This window comes from Myodes glareolus, chromosome 9 (genome assembly GCF_982192425.1).
Source record: "Myodes glareolus chromosome 9, mMyoGla1.1, whole genome shotgun sequence".
Lineage (NCBI taxonomy): Eukaryota > Metazoa > Chordata > Mammalia > Rodentia > Cricetidae > Myodes > Myodes glareolus.
Window position 1 is genome coordinate 60,439,475 of NC_142034.1, and position 6,000 is coordinate 60,445,474.

Sequence of the window (6,000 nt, forward strand, 5' to 3'; positions counted from 1 at the left end):
TGGGGGGGCAAGGCCTTGAAACCCCTGCGAGATTTGTCCCAAAGACCCCCAGCATCCAGAATTCCAGGAATTTGCTGTTCTATAGAGAAGGGCAGGAGTGGAGGCAGGCACACTGGTTTATTTCCTCTCTTTACCCCAGGGGTAAAGACGATGCCCAGGGAAAAGAAGCATACTAAACTAGACTGGACCCAGATAGCTCAGGACAAAGGGGCAGGCTGCAGTTTGGAGAGCTGATTTTGACTTCCATCATTTTCAGTTTTCCTTTCTCTGCGGTGGTGAGAATCAAAGCCAGCACCTGATGGGTACCACAAAAGTGCCGTACCCCTGAAGCATGGCCCCAGCTCACAGTTTTACTGAGTCAGGATCTTACGGTGTAGCCAGGTGGGCCTCTAGTTTGTGATCCTCCTGTCTCAGATTCTTGAGAGCTGGGATTGGGATTGCAGGTGAACCACTGTGCCTGGCTAACACTTTTTCTTTTATTGCAAAAAAATACATACAACCAAAGCTATCATCATATCCATCCGGGCGGATGCAGTCTGCTGTGTGTGCATCACCCGGGTCCACCTCAGAGCTCCCATCTTCCCAGACGGTAAATCTTTACGGTCACATCTCTTCTTCCCGCATCCCTAGATCCCAGAGGCCTCCACCCTCCTTTTGGACTCTGCAGATTTAATTATTCTAAGTCCTGCACATACATCTGGTACTTGCTCTTTCGTTAGTGACTTATGTCTCTCAGTGACTGGCTCCAAGGTCTATCCTTACGGCCTGTGTTAGCAGGGGCACCTGGGAAAGAAGGCCAGTATTTGCTGTGTGGCTATATCACATGCATTTTAATTCCCAATTATCTGTCACTTGGTATACGATTTGCTTCTAGATTTGGGCTGTGAACTCGCGTGTACAAACACCTTTTTGAGTCGTGAGTTCAGTTATTTGAAACCGAGCCACAATGTTGGCTTATCAGAAGTTGCCAGGAGTTGTCCGTGTCTTCACAGAGGTGAATTTCCCTCACGCTCATTTTATTGATGTATTTTTGGTGGGTGGGTGGTATAGCAGTGACTTTTTTTGCATTTTTGTGACAAAAGACCTAGGAAAGACAGCTTGAGGAAGTGAAGGTTTGCATTTTGGTTTGTAGTTTGAGGGTACAGTCCGTCATGGTGGGGAAGGCGTGGGAGCAGATAGTTGGTCACATGATATCCACAGTCAGAAAGCAGAGAGACACGGATGCTATGTTCCTCTCACTTCCTCCTTTTGATTCAGTCCAGGACCCCAGACAACAGGATATTGCTATCTACATGCAGTGTGGTTTTCTTCCTTCCCCAGTTAAGTCATTCCTGGAAGAACCCCAGAGATACCCCCAAACTGTGTTTCCACAATGATAAAAAATACAGGCGAACTGACAATGAAGACCATCATGGCTGGTTGTAATGAGGGCTCTCCCACCTCCAATTTGCAAGGGGAGGCTAGGTTGCATCTAAGCCCTGAACAAATCTACAAACACAGCTGTTGATGACTTCAACAAATATACTGAGTTAGATTGGAGGAAAAGCCATGGACATCAACCCAGTCCAGGGCCGCAGTAGGACCACAGACCCAGACACGGCCCCAGGCTGCAGCTTGGGCTGGGTGTCACCGTAGCCCCAGGTTACTGTGTGGGGTACTCAGATCGGCAAGACCACAACAGTTGCTTTACCTTCTGACACCAACATGATCTCAGGTTCTGGTCCAGACCCTAGATTTCTGCATTGCCTTTAAGGGTAACAGGAGCCACAGATATCAACACAGTCTCTGATAGTGGTACGGCCATGGCACTAAACATGGCTCCCAGCTGCAGGTCAAGCCCTAACGACTTCATGGCCCCAGACAGCAGCCAAGGCCATTCAGGGATGGTCCATGAGGTGGAGTGGCCTTCAGGCACCTCTATGGCCACACGTATATGCCCCACTCCTGGGCATCCCACAACCGTCGATGGTAACAGGGGCATGGACATCACCATGGGGAGCAGCCCAGGACCAGAAGAACACCATGTCCCTTGGTGGCAGGCAGGCTTCCCACATTAGCTTGTTCTTCACAGTCTTTGCTTCTTCAGATCCATCTCTCTCTGTAGGACATGAACCTCTCTCTGCCTTTTTCTCCCTCCTGTACCCCACCATATTTTTGCCTACCATAACGGTGCCCGGCTGCCCAGCACCACAAAGCACTAGCTGGGTCCCTGGCTTCTTCCTGCCCACCCAGAACAAACTACTCTGGGTGGGTGCATGCCTCTTATTTTATTGTAAGGGTGCAGCTTTCCTGTAGAGCTCATGGCGCCTAGGATGCTGTATTGCTGCCATGGTGAGTTGGTACCACTTTTTGTAGTGGAAGTCAACAGGGCCCTCAAAGCTTCCTCCCACCATCCTTTCTCTAAGCTGCCTGATTCCCAAGCCCCATGTTCACCCATTCACCTCTGCCCCTTGCAGTTCTGGGTACCAAGTGCAATGGCACAGAGAGGAAAACTCAGTGGGTACCCCACTCTTCTGTCGGTAGCCTAGGAACATGATTAGCGCTGACTGACATGGTCTGAAGCTCCTGGCTCCAGCTTCTTCTTCCTTACCCTGCCCCCTTTCTCCTCTTCTGTCGCTTGCCTCCCACGGTCTAAAGAGGAAAACTGGATTGACACAGTGACGATGTGATGATGTTAGATATGCCGTGAATTTTACTTTCTCACGAGGTAAGGTTGGTAAGGTAGGCCATGACAAGCAGCCGCAGGTGTTGGAGGCCCCCAGTCCCAGGAGGAAGCAGAATTTATGGTGAGAGGTTTAACTGAAGAGAATCTAAACATAGACACAACTTTCACAAGTGTAGGTGGAGTTAGGGAGTGCCTAAAAATAGCACTGACCACACAGGCACCGGAAAGAAAGAGGGCTTTGGGACAAAGAGCAGAAAGAGTGTCATTGGGGTTCATGAAGACCCACTCCCAGAACGGCTATCTTATATTCTTCGGTCCTTAGTTTCTTTCTCTTTGCGTATAATTCACATATCATGCAGCTCATAGACAACTCAAGAGCTCTCATAGACTCATAGGGTTGTACAACCATCTGGTCTTTAACAACGTCATCACCTGAAAGACATCTGTACATAATGGTATCTGCCTGTCTTTCCCTACAATATTCCCCTGTCAGTCACTGGCTTCCTATTTTTCTCTTGTATTTCTAGAACACATGTTCTGCTCTAGCTCTGCACCAGACTGGCCAGCAGCGCCTAACTCAGCCATGAGCACGGCTTGTGCACACCTCTGTAGGACACAGTGCAGTTTTCTATACTTAGGAACATGAGACTTTGACACCGTGCCTGGGTGATGAAAAACAATGAAATCTTTAACAAACGGTATATAAATGGGGCTACAGAGATGGCTCAGTGGTTAAGAGAGCGTTTGCTGCTCTTGCAGAGGACTGAAGTTCTGTTCCCAGCACCCATGTTGGGTGGTCCACAATTGCATATAACTCAGGGTCTAGGAGATCTAGTGCCCTCTTCTGGACTCTATGGGAAACTGCACCCACACATTCACATACCCATCCCACTGCCTACATATACACGTGATTAAAATAAATCCTTTAAAAAAAGCATTAAAAAATAGAAACATTTTTCATGTGTTGAGCAGACAGACTGAAGGATGCTTCATGAGTTCTGAAACAGCAAGCAGAGTGCAGCTTGATTTGGCTGCAACTGGGAGCATATGCAGTGGGCTCCTTAAATTTGAGGCTGTTTGTGCCTGTCTATAACTGACTGTGTAAGTATCAAGAGTATCGTTTTGGGCATTAATAACCCATTTTTGTGAGTAGGTGAATCTGAAGATGCGGAACCTACAAATAATAAAGATTTACAGTATGCATCTCACGACACTGAGACACTCGAGCGGCCTCTTTCCCTCTGCATGTTATTGGCCATCCATGTTGTAGCATGTCGTCACACTTCTATCCCTTTCTTATTGCCAAAGAACACTCATTGTGTGGATATAGTACACTTCATGTGTGCAGGCTGTTTGGGTTGCTTCCACTTTTTGCTCTAAAGTGTTCAGGAATACACTGATGAGGGACAGAGTGGTTCAGAGTTTTTATTTGCGGTTCTTCAAGAGGTCCCCAGCGCCCATGTCATGTGGCTACAATCTTCTGTAACTCCAGCTTCTGGAGATCTAATGCAATCTTCTGACCATGTGGGTGTGCCCTCATGGGACACGCTCACACACAGAGACATATACATAAACAAAAATAAATCGTTTTAAAAGCGAATGTACCAAAAACCTTTTCGTTTGTGCGTGTAACCAAGGATAACATTTCTGGACCATGTAGTAGCTTGGTTTGTGGCATTACTGGACCATAGAGAAACATTGTTCTTGGCATTTCTGGCTCAGAGAGTAACTTTAAGCTCTGGAGATGCTGTTTACAGGGCAGCTGCACTGGGAACCTCCACTAGAAAGGTTTCCTAGAGCCTGGATAGCGTTTGCCATCTGCCCCCATCACAGTCCTCCTGCCAAGAACACAGGGCGACTCATTGTAGCTTCAAGCCTTATTTCTCTAACCACATCCATAACTGTAATAGGTGGGGATTTAGTGTCTGGAAACAACAGCATCTTTTCTCAACATTTCCCTGCCTATCCTTACTTCCAGAAGCCTTTGCATGAGAGGCCATTCCTGGCTGGTTGGAACAGTTTGAGCCCCCTCCCTCCCTTAAGTTTGTCAGGCCCTTGGGGGGAAGGCAGAAGGCAAGGAGTGTGCAGGTTTCCAGCTGCCTCATTCTCTGGGACTATTTCTGGAACTGTATCTGAGTGGCCTCTAAGGCGCTGAGGGACTCGTATGTCCACCCTTCTGATAGCTGTGAGGTAACGAGGCAGGTATGATGTGTGTGTGTAAAATCTATGCGAGGGACAAAACACGCAGGTTGGGAGCCGGGCTCCAACTTTTCTCTTTGACCCTACCTGAGCCTGGCTGCTTCACCTCACTAAGTATGGGCTGTGAACTGCTTGGCTGTACACTGCCCAACTTTGGATCAGTTTCCCCAGGGTCTGGATGGGGAGATGAGAACCTGGGGAGCTCTCCAGCCCCGACGTGAGTGGACACCGGTTCCAAGCCATGACTTTCTGTTGTCGTTTACTGCGGCCACTCTGAGCCCTGCTGTCACCACTACTGCTGTCGCCAATCCCACGCTCCACGGCTGCTAGTAAAGACAGAGCGAGCCAGGCCCTGTACTAAGCACTTTAATGTAATTCTCATTTAATACTCACATAATACTAGACATTAAAAATGTATTACTCAGCCGATGCTTCTTCAGTGTTAAACATTCTTAATATATTATTCTTTCAGTCTTTATGCAGGACTGGGGTGGGAGGGTGTTTTTCTTGACCCTCGGCTGTTGGTGGGCACTACCGTATCCCTCCACTCTCTGGTAAATTCCTTCCTGTTATTGGCCACTTTCCAGCCATTGACCAGGCGTCCAGACTTCCTAGGGCTTCAGCAGACAAATGGCTGTGGGAGCGTGTTTTCATTTCCAAAGTCGTAAACTGCACCAAAATAGAATTTACATGGTTTACAGTGTGTTTGACAAGCAAACAGGTTGTTGCTGCCAAATTCTGATTTTTAATTGAGCTTGTATTTGAGTACTGGGGACAGTAAATACCCGACCCATGGGGGTATAAAGTCGTAGTAAAGGTACTGGAGATCTCCTGGGAGGGCCAGAGGGCAAGGAACAGGCAGGTTTCTGGGTGCCTCATTGTCTTGGGTTGTTTGTGGAAATGTATCTGAGGGGCCACTAAGGAGTTGAGGGGCTCACGGCCACCATCCTGATAGCTGTCAGGTAATAGGGCAGCTATGATTTATGTGTGGGTAAACATTCACGGGGGGGTTGAAAACACGCAACGTTTGTGTTTCCGGTCTGGCTTGATTTGCTTAATATGATGATTTCCAGTTCTGCTTACAGTTCGTCAAACGGTAGCTTTTCACTAATTTTAATGGCTGGGTCAAACTCCGC